Source organism: Bombus vancouverensis, chromosome 8 (assembly GCF_051014615.1).
Source record: "Bombus vancouverensis nearcticus chromosome 8, iyBomVanc1_principal, whole genome shotgun sequence".
NCBI lineage: Eukaryota > Metazoa > Arthropoda > Insecta > Hymenoptera > Apidae > Bombus > Bombus vancouverensis.
In genome coordinates, this window is record NC_134918.1 from 1,773,399 (window position 1) to 1,794,354 (window position 20,956).

The window sequence follows — 20,956 nt, forward strand, 5'->3', positions numbered from 1 at the left end:
CATTCTAATGTTGCACGCGTTCACGCGTGCAAGTGTGCGAGTGTACGCGCGAACAAAGGGTCGCGTGAGAGGTGCTGTTGATTGCCTTGTGTCCGCAGGGTCTATCGATTCTTGTTCGGCCGAGAATTGAGAGATTGATCGGGAAAAAATTCCGATCTCTGATTCTGTCCGTTCACGTGGCATTCCCTGGGTTCATTCGTTTCGGTGAACTGTCATCTCACAGGCTTTAATTTATGACATGCTCTTGACACGACCAGTATTAAAATCCATAATGAATGAGCAATATGAATTATATGTGCGCTTCGTGACTAATCATAGTCAAGCACTCTGCAACATTCGTTCAAATATAATTTTCGTTGCGTCGAATTCCCGGGCTGTTTTAAATGGGCGATGTTCTTTTCAAGTAGGGAAATTAATATTCTGGAGCACGCAATGCGCTACAAGATATCATCATTTTACGTAGTTAATCGTCAGGCCATGTGAAACACTTGTGCTTACTTCCCTTTCCTCCCAGTTTATTCCACTGTTATTTCTGACTAGCATGCGATTATTACCGAACAGTCATAATTTAGAGGAAAAGTCTCGGATAGAGCGCGTATTAAGAAAAGAACGATTAAAATAACATATTTTTTCCTGGACAAATTTTTTATCCTTTTGCGAGAGAAATATCAAATCGAAAAACGGTGTTTAAAAGGTTTTAACAAGAGAGATAAACTATGGAGAGCCAGTAGCAATGAACAACAAACAAAAGCAGATACGTTACATATTCTTCGCCGTTCTTAATGTATCCTTCATATTAATAACGTTTTATGCTTTTTTTTGCATGCGTGTCTTTTTATCATATGGAAACAAAACTTGCTATATACAGGGTGGTTGGTAACTGGTGGTACAAGCGGAAAAGGGATGATTCTACGTGAAAAAAGAAGTCGAAAACATAGAATAAAAATTTTATTTTTTTATTTTTTTTTTTATTTTTTTAAAAGTCTACAGTGAGATCCGTTCAAAATTCAAAGTCGATTTTCTCGAAAACAAAGCCTCAAACGAAAAATTTTTATTGTATATTTTCGACTTCTTTTTTCGCGCAGAATCACCCCCTTTCCGCTTGTACCATCAGTTACCAACCACCCTGTATACATACCTTTCTCTGGTGAACTAAAATCATAATCGTTGAAATGGGCGATTCTTTTCATGATTCTCGTGGAATTCTCGATGATTCATCATTTCGATAAATATTTAAATGCTCTAAGACAATTTAACAAATTTAATAGTATCTGAATATATCGATCGTTTTCACAAGAATCTCTGCCGCGAAATTGCGCGTTTTCTGTCTCGTGGTTACTAAAAAGCTTCAAACGGCTTTATGTATGAAAAAAAAGAATTACTTAACAACAAGACATAATGTTCTTTTTGCATGCAAGTCGACTAATCATCTGTTTTACACGGGTTAAAGCGATAAAATCATCTCGAGTCGGTTTCTTCTGTGTCGTTCTTTCTTTCCTCTTTTCCTCGAATATCAAGTTTCCTTTCTAATTATTCGCGCATCTTTGCGAACGTTTGAAATGTAAAATTATTCCTGGGTAATGTACTCTGTCCTCAAAAGGCCAAGCGTATCTTGAGGTTGTGCAGGAAACTCGGACTAAAAGCGCGAGTTTTAATCAGTTAGATGCTCGAGAAGAAACTTAAAGGACGTTGCTACGATTATTGCAGACAATGGACAATGTTTCAATTGCGACTGGATGAAACGAAAGGTTTCTCGGCTTTTCTTCGCGATATTAATAAATATATACCAATTAATATTTACAACATATACTTGTAGTAACCGATGAATTCTTAGAGTAAGGACAAGTAATGATGGTAGATTTAAAGTTTAATGTATTTTAATAAGCAATATTCAATGACAAAAGGAATATAAATAGAGTTTAGTGTAGTTTAAATAAGCGATATTCAAGAACAAAAGGACCTTTTGCTAGGCCCACCGCACACGTGTTCCGCGGACGCTCGTAGCCAGGGTCACGTAGGCCTTTTCGGCGAAACTATTTATTTGAAGGACCGATAACGCATTGATGGAGCCTACAGCGCCTCGGCTCTCGCGACATTGTCTATAGTTAGCTCGACGTTTCTTAGGCCCTTCTTCCCGATACTACATACTTATATGTAGTACGTCTAAAATAATGCAGACTTCTTTTGTGTTTCAGATTTCAAACCGCTAGCAGAGAGATTCGTCGACGAGTCGGAGCTACGCGAATCAGTAAGTTTCCTTCTTCTATACATTACGATTACGATTATAAACTATAAACCACGTGTTTGTAAAAAATTTGGAATAATCAGTGTCTGTCGAATTACCGCAATATCCACGGCAACACAAAAAGTTTTCTACTTAAAGTTAACCGTGCGTATGTTTTTCTAATGTATAAGCATGTGTGCACATGGATAATTTCGTTGTGGCATAATTGACGCGGAAGAATTTGACGTACTTCTGGTTGAAAGTGCACTCTCGTATTCGAATGTGTTATCAAAGTCGGTCGTATCTGTCACGGTGATTGGAAGATTCTTTACGAGGAGAAAAAAAAACACGAAGAAAAGGAAGCGGAGAAGAAGAGGATACGGAGAACGGAGAAGTTAGCATTCCTTCTCACGGACGAGTTCACTGTAATTTTCAACTATTCACTTGCTTGCTTTTACGTCTCCGTACCACCTCCCCATTGCGATGGAAAAACTCGTCTCAGTTGAGAGTAAGGGATGTATCGAACCAAAGGAACCTACCTACATCGAGGTTTTGTCGTCCACTTTGATACATACCGCTTCTTTCGTCATTTAGATCCCTTATCTTTTTCCAAAGAATTTAACATTCTGCACAAACAAAGGTTCAACCTTACTTTAGAATTATGTTGTATCTCACATATATGTACTCGTCACTGACAAAATTTACCTCTAACTTGATCGCGATGCGTTTATTCGTTTTCTTCGGTTCTTATTCTCCTACCTCGTTCGCCAACATCTAGGATAAAAAAGAAACGAGAGAAACATATTTTTACTGCATCGTACTATTCGCATACGAACAAGTTGCCTACCGTCATGATGAATACAAGCAGCAGAGATGCGGCAGGCGAAAAAATCTCGGTAGAGTTGGCGAGTTTAATTGAAATCAAGCTTGCATTGCCAGGATCTTCTTTTGGCGTAAATAGACACGCTCTCCAGATGAAAAGAAGAATAGGCCCATTTAGATGTAGATGAAGTACTGCACGATATCAGCATCGAGTAAATTTAGCGTTAAAATCATGCTCGACTATTCCTGTAACTGCGTTTAGCTGTTTTTGCCATTTCGTTGTACTTTTGCGTTTCACGCTTTCAAATCATGTCAAATTATTTTACCTTTTTCTGGGACTCTCGGCTTCTGTTCAGTAGAATAGGCGAATCTCGCAAAGGACTGAACACAAATTTAAACGAATTTTAACGAGTTAGCTAGAGGAACGGTATTCTGTGTTTCGAGCAAGCAGGTGTATTGAATTGTCGATATAGCTTGTTCATTCTCCACTATCGTCACGGCATTATGGTACCACCGTTAAAGTCCGCTGCAGCCAGCACGTTATGTATGCACAATTTTATTATTTATCGTAGGGTTTCTACGACAAAACAACAAAAAATCTTTCTAACAAAAGTTGTTATCTTCTGGTACCCTCAGAGCGCATGGATTTACACGCCAGAATTTGCAGCAACTCATATTCATCCGCACGTTATTGCCTTGTCTTTTTAGCATTCACCGAAGCAAGGGAAATCCTGAAGATGGAAGGTTCATCGATATTGCTTTCCTTTCATTTCTTTATCGCGAAACGGGTCTTTGCCGAAGTCTTTGTCGATTTCGGTTCATCGTTGCATTCCCCGTCACTTCTGTTCGTTCCAGCGCACCTCGATTTTTCTCCCGGCGTTCTTTCTTTGTCGCGTTCCGCAGCAGTCGATAATACGGGTGATATATTAAAGTAGAACTATATTGTGTCGAATATACGTGGAAGGTGTAGAACGATCGGTTGATCCCAAGAAGGAGACGCGAGGAAAGCTCGGTAACGCCTATACCTGGCTGATGTGTGCGACGGTAGGATGATGATGGCCTTGATCGTTTTACACGCTGATTTTTTCGACTCTTTCGATTTCTCCCGTGACATTCGTGAAATTCATTCGCGACAGATCCGCGATCTACCATGATATCGTCGACCCGATTCATCTCGGAAATTCGTCACGCAACTTGACGCTCTTCCGCGCGATGCTCGATGATGATTCGTCTCTCTTTCCATCGGCCTTTTTCCAACTTCGTTGTCGTTTCTCGCATGCCGTACAGTAGCTACTTCTGTCGAGAACCCGATGCACGCGGAAACACGTGTTCTCAGTCGCGAGAGTGCTATTCTCTCTCGGTATTTCTATCGTGGAAAGGCGGAAGAATGCTTGGCTTCCGCATGTCGAAAACTTTCGCGAATTTAAGCAGCTCTAATTGTAAACTTATAGGTCGATAACAGTGACCTGGCGCGTGTTAATAATACCGTTTATATTACTGGCGTAAAGCGTTTTCGACGTTCCACTGGAATTCGCGAGGTCGCGATACGAAGCTAAAATTCTCTGGATGGCTTGGATTTAATTTAACGACTCGCTCAGCGATCGTACGTTATATTCAGCGGAATATCTTTATATTCACTTCCCCGAGCGAACAGTTAAACCACTACTCCAGCAACGTTACTTCCATTCCCATCGACGAACCTTCCGAGTTTACATCTCGATCCTTTCCTACGTCGCTTCGCTACGCACAAGTACGCGACCGTTGTAGATAAAGCGAACTTTATGTAGTACACGAAAACCACGGTATATATAAAATACAAAAGCCAACTTCTGTTCTCTCTCTCGTTTGTTAATATTTTACAATCCTCGGGCTGACGTCGTCGAGAGCAGCTCTCTCGGAGTTGGCAGCAACGAGCTTCTGTTAAGTCGTTCGCGATGGCGAAATCTTATCGTTTAGTTTATTCCACTGCTGCCAATATTCCGGTTAGTGCTCGAAGAAAGGAAACCTAGCGAAAATGAATAGGGAAAATGTAAGAAAGATGAGTGAAATTTAAATCCATTCTCGTCGTTTCTTCGATTGTATATTTTCGAGTTGTTTTACGTGAGGTATTGGAACTTTGTCCCCCTCCCCCCTCCCCGACCGACAAATTGTGAGACATCGATACGTTGAAAAGCAAGATGGTGCTTTCAGTATCTAATTTTCGAAATTCACGAAAAAGTCAAGAGCAGCAATTGATATAGCGTGAAGTAACAAGTAATGCCCATTCGTGAGGATATTTTTGCGAAGACCCGCATGTGGAAAATCTCGCGTTATTCGTGGCACGTCTGGTGTATGCACATATTACATTTCTGCGTAAGGGATACGGGTACGCTTGTACCGACTGGGGGATGATGCAGGAAAGGGTGCGGAATGGAGCTCTTTTAGAGCTAAGTGCACCCAGCCCTTGAAGCGTCTCGTTTGCCGTTTTACAGCACCGCCGCGTTCGAGCCAAGTTCTCCTCGCTGAAAAACTGAGATCTTGCTTAGAAAATACATCGTTTTAGAAAATATCGATCAATTATGTATATAATATCGCGCAATTATAGAGGTTCGTGTGACTAGAAAGTATTCGCTGTCGTTAAAACGGAAGAACAGTATGAACGCCGAGCGTTTAAACCGCGGTTGTTGGTACAGATGAAAGATCCTTGGAATTCGAAATTACCAGAAATTGAAAGACAAAAGTAAAGGCAAAGCATACCATTACGTGGAAATTTGTCTCGAAGCTGGAACCCATTCGATCGATAAAGTACAAAGCGGCGTTCCTTTAAGAAATGAATCTTCTCGCGATATAATGTCGTTGCTAAGTATGTTGCGCCACACTTGGACCGGAGCAAGAGTAAGGTTAAGTCAAAAGAAATGGCAGAAAATTGCACTTATCCGAAGCTAAGTGCACGTCGCGCTTAAAACGACTCCCCAGACGGTTTCCAACTCGATGAAACACCCCGGAGCGTGGAGAAACGAGAGTACCAATAAGTTTCGCGAATCGGATGTCGAGTAAATTGTCAAAGGAGCGTCGCATATGCAGCCTTCACGGATAGAATTGTTTCGACTACTGGATGGAACCATTGGTGGCGTAGGATCGACGTAGGTAAGGACGTCGATATGCGCGCGAAATTCGATACATACACGAGCAAAGGTATCGTGTCGCTTCACTGCGTCTAAAGGAGACGAAAGTGAGAAATAGAAAGCGGAGGGAGCGAGAGAGGAAGAATAATCCAATGTGTTTCCTATGCAAATGGTCACGAGGAAAGGCGTAAGCAAAAATATTCCATGATAGGTTTATCCCTTGTTTTATACATTCATGACGTGCACTTTTATGCATTCACTTTTACGGGCCAGAAAGCGACTTCTTAGCGGAGTTGAGAAGGAAGCGTGCAGTGGGCGAGGAAGGTGACGCGAAGTAGGTTGGAGGTGAATGGCTGTCTCGACGTAAATCTGCTGTCATTTCTGTTTCACTTTTCTTTACCCGTCTATCTCTCCCGATCGGATGTTATTGAGCTCGAAATCATTAGCCTCTTCGATTAATTCGCCACAGAATAGATTTTCATTCGTCGCTTTGCAAGAATGCGTTTGATCATGTCGGACATTATTTCCCTAGCAATTCGGTCAGCGATTGGTAAGTAATTTTTCATTTCTTCAGTACGTATGTAATTCCTTCACATGTATGTGGCACTCTTGGGTCAATTTCTTGTTCCAGAGGAAAAGTTTACCCGGTTCTGAGCCGGGCTATAAGGTTGAAACTTTATCGGGAGGCTGTGGAAGCATGTTCTTTGGCAGGTTTTCATGTAAGGGATGGAACGCTCGACCCCGATCGTAGAATAGCTGGGATTTCTCATTAAATACGACTAAACGATCGAGACAAAAGGAGGCCAGGTTTTCCACGAAGGAAAGACGAGACTGATTCAGTAGTTCGAGCAAATAATGAAATCAATCGCGCGTTTCTATTCTAGTACAAGGATCTGGGTTGCGCTGTAAAGGTCGTGAAGCTTTTGAGCCTTTATCGATTTCGCGTTTCAGTCTTGATATCTATCGAAGTAATACGTTAGCTGTAATTACTTTTATGTATATATATTTTGCTCTAATACCGCTTCAAAGTAAGTACAATAAAAGAAAAGGAATATTTTCGAATAAAAGAGAATCCGACGCGGTAGAGGGATGAATTCGCGTGTTCGAGGTTTGCCGCAAACAGAAGATTTTTTCTTCACGGTCAGTGAGAGAACTTAGTCTCGTTTTTTAGCCTTCTTTACGGCTGGTGTAAAGTTACTTGTATACCAGGTAGACATACTGGCGGGTTCCAGATGCGCGACTGAAACATGTGTGTGTTTAGATAGCGGCTGACCGCTTCCGGCATAGAAGCATGGCTTCTTCGTAGTAACGCAGTGTCTCGAGCTATTTCCTTCCCTTACTTTTTTTAACGGAGGAACAAGGCTGGAGAAAATTTCGTATATATTTCACGAGAAAGAGTGCAACGGTGTCTTATTATATTATCGAGGATGTGGTTTCTCAGGGATCGGAAACCGTATCAGAAGGTCTCTCGTTCGGTGCTCCATCGTTGTTGATCCATTTTCTACGGGGTTTTCTACGTGCTTTCCTATTCTTTCTTCTCTCTGTCAAAGCAATTCATTCGTTCTGTGAATAGATGAGCCAGAAGAATGGAGACAACGAGCCTTGCAGTAAACTTTGCAGGAATTGGCTTGTCCTTGCTGGGGATTTTAATCCCAACAATTTGTTCGTTGTTCGATGAGCAGGTGATTAAAATTTTCTAGATCGTTGGGTACAAACAGCTCGTTATCTGGTGATGTCTTTGCATCGACAACGGCAATTTCCATCGCAAGTCATTACTGAGGCTACTGGGCAAGAAACAAACAATAGGGGGGATAAGAATTGGAGACAACTGTGTTTCCGAGTTGATTTCTATGTTCGCGGTGAACGTTCGACACGCGGAACAAGAATAAAGAGAGAAGAAACGAATAGAGGCATTGAAATTATCGCGCGATATGGGAGAAGAGAGGTTGATAGAGGAAAGAGGTTGATAGAGAAAGAGGAAATAAGACGTGCGAAACGGACGCCGTAAGGCGTAGATAGATAGATAGATAGATAGAGATAGAGATAGATAGATAGATAGACAGATAGATAGAGAGAGAGAGAGAGAGAGAGGAGTATGTGTGTACGTAACATTCAGCAGCATTATTGCGGACGCGCCGATTCCACTCTGGTCGAGTGATTTTCCCCCTCGTCTCGTATCACAACCGAACCCGAGAAAATTTCCTATCGTGTCGGATGCGAACAAATGACGTGGAAAATCGGAGGGTATGCTCCTTTAGTCCGTTGCAACCTTTTACTTTCTTCCTTTCCTTTCGAACTTGTTTTGAACCGCGTGACCTGTACAACCTCGTTAACGCTACCGACAGCTCCACCGTTTTTCTCTGTATCGATTACTATTTAGAGCCTTATCCCTGTTTATCATAAAAAAAGAATACTGGCTCAAATAAATCTGATTAAACGCTAATTTTTTGTCACGGCACGTTCTTCGAATTACGATCATTTTCCGGCTCGAACGCACCACGTAATGCATACATTGTGCCCGATGAACGCGATTTAAGCGACTGAAACAAAATGTACGAACCATTTTTGTGTTTTTTGCTAAAATACGTGGAACAACGATTTGAAGATCGTTGGATCCTGCGCCAGCTACCGTAACATCATTTTTAGTTCGGACGGGGAAGTCGCAGCAGGGGAATACGAGCGAGACCACTCGAAGAAAGAAACAAATGGCACCTTCGTGGCTCAATCTATCGGCTCATTTGAATAAGTCGACCGTTGGAAATATCCTTCCACCCTTCTGTTGCTCATCGTCTGCTTCCCCTGTGGATCCTGCAGTCACCCCCTCTCTTTCGCAGAGGGTGTCTCGTTTCTGTTGTTGCCGTTGGAAGAGCAGACATCCTTGCTCGGTAGTTTAAACGTCCCCTGATGGAAATCACTATTATACCGCCCACTTTTTTCCTTTGTTATCGCGAGTAAGTACTTTCTAAAGGCTGACTCTCACTCTCGTCGTTGTTCCCATTGCTCCTTACGATCTTCGACGTAGCAATTCGAGAAAGGAAAAAAGTCCATGCACGGCGATCCCTTTAAGAATGGATTTTCATCGATTGCGGATCGAAATTTACTCGCGCTAGTTCCCAAATGGTAATTGCCGAATAATAGCATGGTTAGATAACGAAGTAGTGATATAAGCGGAGGACGAGTACAAGGTGACGCGTTAGTACGATAAAAGTTTCTGTCGCGATTCTTTTGTAATTCTGCAACACGACGCCACGCGAAAGTTAGATATTTCGTTGATCTCGAAGAGACCAAGTTTAACAAATGCAAAAAACTGCATTAAAAGTTGGAATGAAATTATAATTTGACTTTTACAAATTATGGTAATAGGAGAGGGATAGAAGTCTATGCAAATCCTGAATGTATTCAATTTTTGTACGCTTAATGCATATAACGGCATAATCGGAAGAATGAAATCGAAGTGGTTCTCGAACCAAGTCCCTCAGAGTTTTCTAAGTGCGTCGCAAGTTTCTCGCGTTGTACATACAATATGCAAAGTTTATGTACTTCGTGGTAGCGTGATCTCGTAGTTGTACGAAGCCCGACGAGAGCAACATTGACCGAGCAATGGCGTTGTATCGAAGATCGTATTCACGAAAGAGACGAGTTTCCACGATCTACTTGTTAGATCGTGTTTTTGTGTACCTGTTTATTTTACGAGGACACTAGATAAAATAGTTCTTTTACTGTCTATTAGTTAGGTATTGCTTTGTCCACGTTTATTCGCCGCTCGTCATTCATCGTTTCTTCTTTTTGTCCATGTGAAAGTTATTATGCGTGAAGCCGCAAATGCATCAAAGCACCACGCGATACGGTTTACTTTATATTCCGTTTGGTGTTGGAATGCTTAGAGCATATCGTTAATATTGGAACACGATTATACGTGTTGAGAAAGACAATTCGCTCTTTTTGGGTGTAACGTGGTCGCAAGTCCCGAAAGTTGCGGTTCGTGGTCATTTTTTGCTACGAAAGCGATAATTGAAAGCACACAGTGTAGTTATGTTTCCAAGGAACTACAATTTCTTACTTAATTACCGCAACGAGGCTGTGCGCTTTTTTCGCGTTTGAGCTCTCTCGAGGTAATCGCGATCTTTGGTTGTTACCTTCTTTACCGTTTGCGGTTTCGTGGCAGTGAATACCAGTAGCACCTGGTACGAGCTTCCCCTTCGATCGCTACCAGAAGTTTCACAAATCGGACAAATTCTACAAAATCTCACAATTTTTAGATATGTAACGGCACATGAGTTAGGGGACAATTCAACTCATGTTGTTATTTTGCCTTGGGACATTGACACCGCCTTGACGCACGAAACGTAACGATAAATAAACTCCGGGCAAAACAATGTCGCCGCTACGTGCAATCGTCGATCAAAGACAAATTTGAATTTTCCGACTCTCCCCCGACCAGTATAAATAAACGGACGCGATCGCGGACGAATCAGTTATTAACGGAGTTACAGTCAGTTGTCGATCAGCTATCAACCAGTTATCAACGAATTATCAGCGATCTAATTAACGAGCCACTAGTGATGCTATTTTACAACTTATACGCTGTACGAGCGTCTCAGCGAATATAGCCTGTATACTAATTTATTATTTTAAATATATTCGACGGTTCAACAACAAGCAATAATATTTAATAAATCAAACACCCTCTATACAAGTCCTCTACAGATACTCGTCTCGAACGATAGTTCTTCTGTCTTGATAAAAGGATTCCAGGAAGTGTCGATTTTCCGAGTAACCCATGGTTTTCTTGATAGTTATCGAAGGGGAAGAAAATATATATTCAGGAAGAGAGAGAGAGAGAGAAAGAGAGGGAGAGAGATCCATTAAAAGTATCCAAAAATTCGCTCGCGAAGTAGCGAACGAGAGGGAATATGTATGCGACGAATAACCATAAAGCACTTTGAAATGTCTCCAGTGGATTTTCGTAAAGCCACTCGGTCTCCGTTCGCCAGTACTTCCCTAGGAAAATAAGTATCCTTTCTGCATTTCCACGAATCCTTTGGGAATTGCAAAACGGGCAGCGAGCTGCGATAATTTTGTAGGTGTCGAGAGAGGATTCGGAACTCGCGAAGAAATGGCAGGTTGGCCGAGTGCCCGCGAAAGTTGGAGGTGTTGCGGAAGAAAATGGCTAGTAGCGCGATACTTTGTTCGTTTCGCGCGTACCTATATATACAGATGTGCACCTACCCCTTCACCCTGCTTTCGAAGGAACCCGTATGCACGAAGGCCTCTGCCTGGTTTTACAAGCGACTAAATCGTAGCGAGAATGAGGGATGACACTTTTAGTGGCACTTGGTCCTTTCCTTCTCTCGGCATTTTCCCTTTCAATCTCTCTAGTCCTCCTCTGCGTGCCACATCGGCCTGAGGGTATTGTTAAGTTTTCCACCCTCTTACTCTTCTTGCTCATCCACTTCTATAGTTCGGCACCATTTCCGAGCAACCAGTTCCTTTTGTCTTCTCGAGCAAATATGTAGTGTCAGACACCCGACTGGCTGCCCTGCTCTTGGCTTTGCACCTCTCTTCCTTCTATCTATCTATATATGTTGTAGTATTGTTTTATCGTGCTCGTTTAGCGTTGTGAACAGTGTTATCGTTAGACCCGCTAATAAAGCAGCGCCACTACCCCAGTAATTAAACTTTGGATATTACGCGAACGCGTAAGGGACATGTAGATGTTATTCGTTGGAGGCAATATCCGCGGAGAAAAAAAGCGAACACGGTCAATGATCGATGATGCTATTGCCCAGATTAACATTTTCAATTCGATGTTATCATTTCCAATTTCTGAGAGGAATATTCACATCGGGTTAGCTCCGTTACTAGGTGGCTTGAACTCGACTAGGTCCACTGTTTCTGGCTTTGCTTATATTACCGACAAATCTTCACAAATTAACTAGTTGCATCTCATTGGTTACGGTGCGCCACACACTGCGTCGACAGCGCCTCGTCTTTTCGGATCGATAAACAAGTTATATCGTAGACTTCGACAGTCTAGAGCTTATGTTACGGAATATTTTATGATTGCACCATGAACGAGAACGCAAGGAACAAAGTGGACACGTATCAAAAAATATTAGCAGTGCGATAAACAGTAGGAGGCAATCGTTTCCTTTCAAACTTGTTCCGGACTCGGATAAAAGTTGTTCGCGCTCGATTTCCTGGTTCCAACCCTTTCGCCCTTACTGAAGCGAATTCTCGCGATATCGAAATGGAAAACGGAAGTGTAGAAATAAAAGGTGGATTCCAATAAATACCCCTTCTCGAGATGTTATCGAGGCGAGAATATTTTCCGGGCATTGGAATACGGAAGGGAAAAGTGTAGCTGATAGAAAGCAAGGTGAACTGTACATCAGTTTCGATGGGAGTATGGCGGTGTGGGAGAGGAAGTGTCGGATCATGAGAGGGTCTGCGCTAGCTAACACGAGGATACCAACAAGGGGTTGCTTTTCCCTCGGGCATCGTTATTCACAACTATCCCAGACTAGCGGCACTCGAAGGAGGGTGCGAGGATACAGGTTGGCCGACCTCGAGTTGCGATGGTTCTCCTCTATTATTCAACCGCCCCTGAAGAGGTCAGACCCGTGGTGGACAGGGAAACGACGTCCTCGACGTCGTCTGGAAAGTCTTTGAACTACCTTTCCTCGACCGGCCATTTTGCTGATTTCTCCTAGCGATAGCGAAACGTCTTCTTTATAGCGATCTCGATAAAAATTTCAATGAAAATTTTGTCGAATGTGTCAAACTTTTTTGCAAGTTTGCCCTGAGTTGCGACGGAAACGTCGAATAAAAGAATTCGAAGAAAAGTTACGTCAAAATGTTTTTGACAGTTCCGTTGTCGACGCGACGTATTCATCGTAGTTCGCTTGCTTCACTGGCGCTGTCGTTAAGCGATCGGCGCTTAAGATTATGTACCGAACTGTCGTCGCTATAGCATACATTCCGTTGGAAGCTACACGGTATCGCGATAAAACTCCGAGTCTGAGATATGTCGTTGGATGTCCTCGAAACGTGTACCGAATAGCACACCTTATAATCATAGTACATTTCATGTATCAAGAAACATCCTGTATACCATCGGTTCCTCCTTTCCTACGTCTCATTAATTTCATCTTTCTCCCTTTTTTCGCATTTTCTCATTCTTCTCCCAGCAATTCGTAGTTCACGTTTTTCTCGTCTTTTCTCCACTTGGTCACTGCTGTCTCTCCTACAATGTTTTTTCTAGCTGACCCTCATTCTTTCCCATACATCTTTCGTGTCCCTTTATTCTTGCTACAAGGGCAGACCGGGGATAATGTCCGCGCGACCTTTACCACTGGTATGACCCCTGCGCGTTCCAAGTTATCGTATGACAGCTCTTCGCACCTTCTCCCCTTCTTGTTTCGCAAAGCGAACAAGATCTCCATGGGCGGGATTTTATGCTGGCCACGGTCGTAAAAATGTGACGGCAACGGGGATGAAACCGGATTATGGAAATGCCTGGCAGAACTTTTTCCAGTTTCATCGACGCGTGTAAACTGCGACTGGGCTAAAGAATCACCGTCGAATTTCTGTTTCATTTACGTTCAGCGATGCATTTTTCCATTGTATTCGACTCTGTCGAATACCGGTAAACGCAGTACGCGAAACGCACTGCATTTTTATTCGAGACTTTCGGAATCGATCGCGGGATCCGTGTCGATCGAAGAGGTAGTTAGCGAATATAGGTCAAAGGTAAACGAGCTGAAAAGTAATCGGTCGATCGTTTATCCGTAACCGCGTTCTGCCTTGAGAATGTTTCAGGAAGTGACTAACGCCTGTGGAAAATTTTATAGTCGAGCCATTATCGTAAAAAGCTATAGTAGGCCTCTGGGAGCAGGATTATGAAAACGACCGCCATAAGTGTACGTTACGCTTGACTCGTCTATTGCACATGTGACGGTGGAGCCGAAACGAATTGAAATGGGAGGCGCATAGAATTTAATTTAACTTTTCTACTTCGACCAGTGCCACCAATGCTATGAAATCGACTCTGCCAGCCTGTTATCTCGACCGTTCAGCTTGATCGACGTCGGTTAATTTAGACACCCCGAATATATGGCTGGAAATTTTTTCCAAAACGCCTGAGGCTTGTTTCCCTATATCGACGATATCCGATTATTAATCCTAGATGGGATTCCTGTGACTTGATCGGCACATATTTCTACCTTTTGCGAATCGGTTACCGCACTTTTTTCAATGGCGAATAAAACTCTTTTGTCCGAATAGTCGGAGCTCGAATATCGCGCGACCAATTTCTCCAACGTTTCATCTTCTCCTCCTCGGCACGATATTCCACCGAAATCAGCATCTTTTTGACACGTATCGCATGCATGGATTACGTTCTAGTCGCTAGAATTAAAATAAGAGCCATCGAATCGAGTTAATTTTATGAAACGCTCACCACGATAAATGAATTCTCGATGAAAGAGGAATATCTCCCACACTTATCTATTCAACACTGGTCTAGATCATTTTCCCTACAGGCTACTTTATACAGCATAGTATGATCGGTGCTGTTGAATTTGCATATAAGGTGGCTCGCTGTGGTTTTCAAGCTTCCTTTTGTAGAAGGGATTGTTTCCGCCATATAGACAGAGCGATGGCTCGGTGAAAATAGCTCGTTTCAGAGCTCGTTACGGAATAATAATACCTACCAGAATTTGCCGATATAATACGTATTGTTCGTAAAGATTTATTTTAAGTAACTCCAGTATCACGATTATAGAAGTTTCACCACCTAAGCAGATAACTCCTATTCTTTCTTGATCGTTCTCCGGTTTCGACGAAACGATCGTTGTTAGTTGACTAATCACACGTTCTGCGATTAAATGGCGCGAATTTCGGTAAACGTTTAAACTCTGTTTAAGAACAAGTCGCAGGGATTAATTACCTGATCAGCAGTCGGTATTCCGAAGTTACGTTACATTTAAACTTGCAGCTAAGTGGAAGGCGTGAGGGATGCGACGGCTATACGTTGCACCTATTTGCCAACCGACTAATTGCAAGGTACGTCTGAAAGTAACGGTTTCTCACGTAGCGATTCGCGTTACGATCCGATTTCTAGGAGAATCGAGATCGAATTTGCCTGATCTATGTAGTACTTGCTTTTGCGTCGCTGCACGGCACGACATTGTAGATATGGAAAATATTGCGATGGCTGTTTCGCCGCCGGTAATACAAAGTAAAATCGATATTTCGGTCGGGTTAGCTATTGTGGTAATATGAAAGGAAAATAGCGTTCAGAACTATGCTCCTTCTTCTCCTCTTCAAAAAAAAAAGTAGAAAAAAGAAGAAGAAAAAGAGGAAAAAACTGACGATGGCATAGTTCCTTTAGATGGAAAATTTGTTTTCTACGGGAAAGATTGTCGCATTCGGAGAATATTTCGTTCGCAAAGAAGTAACGATTTTGGTAGGAAAGAACGTCACTAGGTTGCTACTCGGAGAAGAAAATCGGAACGATTTGTAATATCGCGAAAGTGGGCCGTCGGCTGTAGGGCGATCGTAAAGCTTACGACGTCCATCGCACTTAAAACGGATCCGGGGGCGTTTTGCGATATCGTAAAGCCCGGCAGCAAGACTGCACGATAGGCGAAGCTCGTAGTAGGCGCTCTCGTGTGCTATAGTGCGTTACGCGAAACGCGACATTAAAATTTGAACACGATCATGAAAGCTGTATAGCTGCGATATAATCCGATACCAAGTCGGTTTATGGAATTTGGCGGCCCGGTCATTAAAATCTCTCGAGAGATCGGCGTTTTCTCCTATCTCGCTTGGTCGTTAGAACCACTGCCTCGATACCGATGCAACTTCCTTTCTTTCGCGTATATATATATATAGCAGTTTGGTATTCCGTGGCTGGCGTGTAAACGGCATCGGATTTGCTTGAAATCGCGTGATTCGCCGTGTACGTTCTGTGTCAGGAATTACCGGGTGTCCGGATGTCGAAGCGAACCACGAATCACACGATCGGTCTACGCGCTTATCGTGATCGATGCCGCGCGTTCCGCCTCGACGTGCTTTTGGCTCGCTCGCACTCGTCTTGTACCGTTTAGCGAGAGGAACAGAAAACACTAATTTTTTAACAGCAATCCCTGCATCGCACTCACGCGAGCCCTAGAAAATTATCTTTAGAAAAAGAAGTGTATTGTGACTTCTCGTACTATTTTATATTTTCATCCCTGACCTTTCTCGAACGTCATGGACATAGCCTGTTCGCGGCCTTCGCGATGGTTAGCTCGGTATTTAAAATCGCGCTTCACCCCTTCCTTACGCGTTTTTATGCTGCCTTGACGAATGGCGCGATGAGCAGAGCAATCTCTCGTTTTTGAAACGTTTTTCAATCAGAACGTCGAAAGCAAAAACGTAACGATGAAAATGTACGCTGAAACACGACGACCCGCGACGCCGTACAAAAATACGGGCGACGACGAATGGGTGGGAGAGAAAGGAAAGAAAGGGAAGGTAAAGAGGGCGAGCGATGAATTACGAGTAGTCTCGGCGATTAATAACGCGTGAAAGCGCAGCTGGAAGTTTGACCAGTCGGATAGACCGATTCTATGGAATTCGAGTAAACGTTACAAGTTTAGGATATACATAGATGTATGTATCAGTCGCTTGCACTTGTGAGCTCGCGACACATACGCAAATCTCTCTTATTACACGTTGTATCGTGGTGTTTCTTTTTCGAGAGTTATCCTTCTCGAATTGCAGCGATGCGCGACAATTACTATCAACGCCGAGTGGCATCTAGTTCTCCGATTTTGCACGAAATCTCGTGCTATGACAATCGTTACATGCCACCGAATATGATATTCTAATCAGCTCGAGCGCCAGGCAAACAGCGACGACCATCCAGTGTCGTTGAAACGAACGACATCGATCAAACAATGGACGGAAGTCTTCCGTTAACTTGCTTCAGTATCTGGACTTTCCGCGTCGAGTAAGCAGATAGCTTTTCGATCGAATTCGCCTTTCTATCGAGTAAAGTATCCTGGCTACCTGTACCTCGTTTCGTGGTGGATCAGCCTTCGGTTCTCGATTGCGGGAAAAAACGAAGCAATAACGGATATTAAAGGTACACTGTATAGACTTTCGTGCCGCTTTTCAGACCTTCGTTTCCCAATATTAGAAAACTTTGGTTCGTTCGGTAGATTCGCCTTTGGTGGTGCGCACGTACGAAAAGAAACGAGAAGAAATGAAGACGGTTCAAGGTTTCGTTTGGCTATTTGACATGAACGCGACAGTCCGAACCATTTGCCACCGAGATTTTGATTTGCATTGGCGTTATTAGGAGCGCCATTAAAATTCCTGAGACAATCTCGGCTAAAGGTTATCGCGGTGGCCCTCGTTGGCATTGATTCCATCCCTTTGAGTTAGATATTCCGGCATAGTTATTTATCCACAGGAGGGTAGTCTTACGGGTAAAAGGAACGGGCTTTCGCCCTTGCCGCCCCGAACGTTTTGCATTTTTGAAAGATATACGAGAAAGAGACACGAGCCGAAAGGAGAAGGGGGTAGCGTGGGGGTCGTGGAGATTAATCAGAAACACCTCTCGACGTTACTCGACAGGGGGTTGATTCTCTCTTGAGCCGTTGCCAGCTACCCTCTCAACAATGCAGACGCTCCTTTGTGTCTGCTGCTGCTTTGTTTAATGGCTGATGAGATGGAACTTTCCTGAGAGCGTGGCGCCTTCGTTTCCTCACAAACTCTCTACTCGTCGCGTGCTGTCCGGATGACCGACTGCTCGATCGTCGAACGTAGCTTCCCTTCCTACGCGAACTCCTTCGCCTTCGAGTCCTTCGAAATGATCAATTTTCACCGGCACTTTGCACCGTTGCCCCTTAGGGAACCGACGCGATTGTTTTTCTTTATTTTCTCGAGCAAATTACAGAGTAGAGTTCGGCTGAAATCGAATTCGAAAGTCCAGGTGGATGCGCTAGGTTCGTCGATCGAACCTCGCTATCGGCAATGATTGCAAAACGAGTCTCGTGGGACTCTGCTGGTGATAAAAGCATCCTACGAAAACCGAAGTAGATAAAAGAAACAAAATTAAGTGTACGCGATGGAAACTGGAGTTAACGTAAGACTGGAAGGGAGTCATCCGTGACATCAGCACAGTTTCCAACCAAAACAAGGGGACAAATATTTGTCGGTATATTGTATGAGATTAGAATGGGTCGAACAGTCACGATTTCCTATTGGATCTGATCGCGTTTCGTTACAGACTCGAGATGATCTCCGACGCGGCGTCGAGGTTCTTGGTATTCTAAGAGGTGGATTGCTCCTCGTTCAACAAGAATGATCGTCGGTGATCGGCGTCTGGTACCCATCTACTACGACAAGTGAGCTGAAGTACCCACTTATAATAGCCTCTCTCACGCGATCTTGAATTTAACCTATCGATCAGAGGGAGTGGAAGGAGATATTTGATCACGCGGAATGGTTTGGAATGAGGTTCGATTCTTTCGCGCTCTGGCACAGAAACATTAAAGAATCCTTCGTCACACGAAGAAACGAAGATATTACGCAAAGTATTTGCCTTCTGTTTCGCATGGCGTTGAATCCGGAAGAAACACAAGCTGCCGGAGAAAATGCTAGAAGAAACGAGCCGTTATCAACGGAACGAACTAGCGACCGCTATTTTTATCCACTTTATACGCGAGGAAAACCGTCTTCAGCTTTAGAAGCGTCTAAGCCGTTAACATATTCAACCGAGGATATTTATGAACAGCAAGCTCTTCATAAACGCTTAAAAGGGAAATTTTTCTCTGACGGGATCTACAAAAAGGATCATTTTCTCTCAACTTTCTAAAAGAGTGCCTCTAATAATTTAGACCCCACCACCCAACCATTGTTATAATGTGTAGAAACGAGCGAATCTCAAAAGTTTGCCGAGTAGAGGCGATCTTCCATCTCTCTTTTAGCTGTGTCCCAAATTGAAGAAGAAATTGACTTGGTATCTAAGTGATCGGGGTCTTGCCTTTTCGGGGTTTTGTTAATTTGCTTAAAATATTTTTACGGATTTATTACTTAAAAGAAAAGAGGGAAAGTAAATGAGAGGAAAGAAAAGCAAAAAAGATAAGAGGAATTAGATTCAGATTCTAAAGTTTCACCAAAAGACCTACGTTCTCGAATTTTGAAAATATATTAGGATACTGGCTTATGCTATCAACTACCACCCATTAGCCAAGTACCTGGCGTAGATGACGTCGATCCTGTGGTCAGTTAGTGGTCGCTATTGATCACTTCCTCTAAAATCGTGTCTGGCGACTACCTGACCACTATGGAGGTTTCTGGTGGTCCCAACTGTTTCCGTGAATGAAGTCTATCCGGCTCTGTGGTGGGACTCAAATAATCACCCCATTTGACAATATCTTTCTAAAGGCAGTGCTAGTAACCAGAGAATTTAATCCTTTAAAGATAACAATTTCAGAAATAACGACGCGACAGTATCTATAAATGCAGTAATAAATCGGGTACAGTAACTAGACTAACATTAACCAGAATTTCCTCACAAAGAATACCGGTAATAGGTGCGATATCTCTTCCGTCCCAAGATTGAAACTGTTAACAAAAATAAAGAATCTGATTTAGAATCTCTCCTTCTTCTTCCCATCTTGTCAACTTCCCCTGAGTTTCCCTTTGCACATTTTTCGCTCGACTATGCAATTCCCGAATTGACTCGCTGCAAGCTCGATGATACGACGCGTCCGTCGGTAGTTACGCTACTAAAAGTTACGCTAACCTTTCGCAACTCGCAGTGTAGAACTTTAGCGTCCCTGTCGATCTTCGATTCTCTTCCAAGACGCGATTCGATGAAGTGAGCGACAATGCGACCGCGAAACTGTCGAATCAGAAACCGAACTTTTCCCTGAGCTTTTTGTACAATTCGAGGGACGAACGAAATATCGAAAATGAGATTAATCGCGAATGGTGTTACTGAATCATCGATTCCTTTAACAAAACGACCGTAATTAGTATTCATCCGCGCGAGTGGAGCGGAAAAAACGTGAACTTGTTGATTATGCAACAGCACGGCAGGCCGCATTCAGTTAATTACATCGCGATACGCATGACTAATCGCGAGTAGCAGCTATACGCGTACGCCGGCTGGAGCCGACCGAAATCTTTGTCGTTGCTTAATTAAGTCGTAACTGCAGCAGTGTTATTAACTTAACGCGACCGTTCATCGGTTCATTGTCACGAAAATAAAAAAAAGAAAAGAAATAGCGAGACCGAGCCAGTCGATGGAGATTACGCGCCGCGTACATATAAAGAGTTTTCCATCAAATTGAAATGCTCCGTCGATCAAAATCGTTTTTGTGCGAATCAGAAATCTCGAATCGTCGGAATTATAGGACACGAAACTTTGCTTTTTCTCAAAATATATCTTGCTCGATGAAATTTCATCGAGAAGCAATCGCCAAGTAAAAACAAAAGTATCGTTTTACCGGGGCCGAGTTTTCGCCGACGAGAGGTCGACTTTCCACGCGAAAAAATTAGGATCCCAAAGGATCGACTTTCACAAGAAGCTTCAATTCCTCTCTATATCTTTTCTAGTCTCCCTTCCGTGGATAGCTTCCGAAAAGTCGAGCAGCTTCTACCTTTCCTTACCTTTGGATTCTGCTCGTTGCTGGCGAGAATTCAACGAGGAGAGAGAAGCGCGAAGTACGCAAGCACGAGCTTGAAGAAATGGAAGAAAGAAGAAGAACAGCCCAAAGTAGCGGATGCAAGCAATAATACCTAT

The 20,956-nt window shown here is 43.1% G+C and overlaps 1 protein-coding gene across 17 annotated transcripts in view; it reads left to right on the forward strand.

The window, feature by feature from the left end:
- Window positions 1-20,956, forward strand: part of LOC117164762 (protein turtle) — a 162,070-nt gene that overhangs the window by 29,038 nt on the left and 112,076 nt on the right. For all 17 annotated transcript variants that reach the window (XR_013059094.1, XM_033348066.2, XM_033348060.2 and 14 more), the window contains exon 2: window positions 2,196-2,248. The gene's annotated coding sequence lies outside the window, so the exon portion shown is untranslated. The remainder of the gene's footprint in view (window positions 1-2,195; window positions 2,249-20,956) is intronic.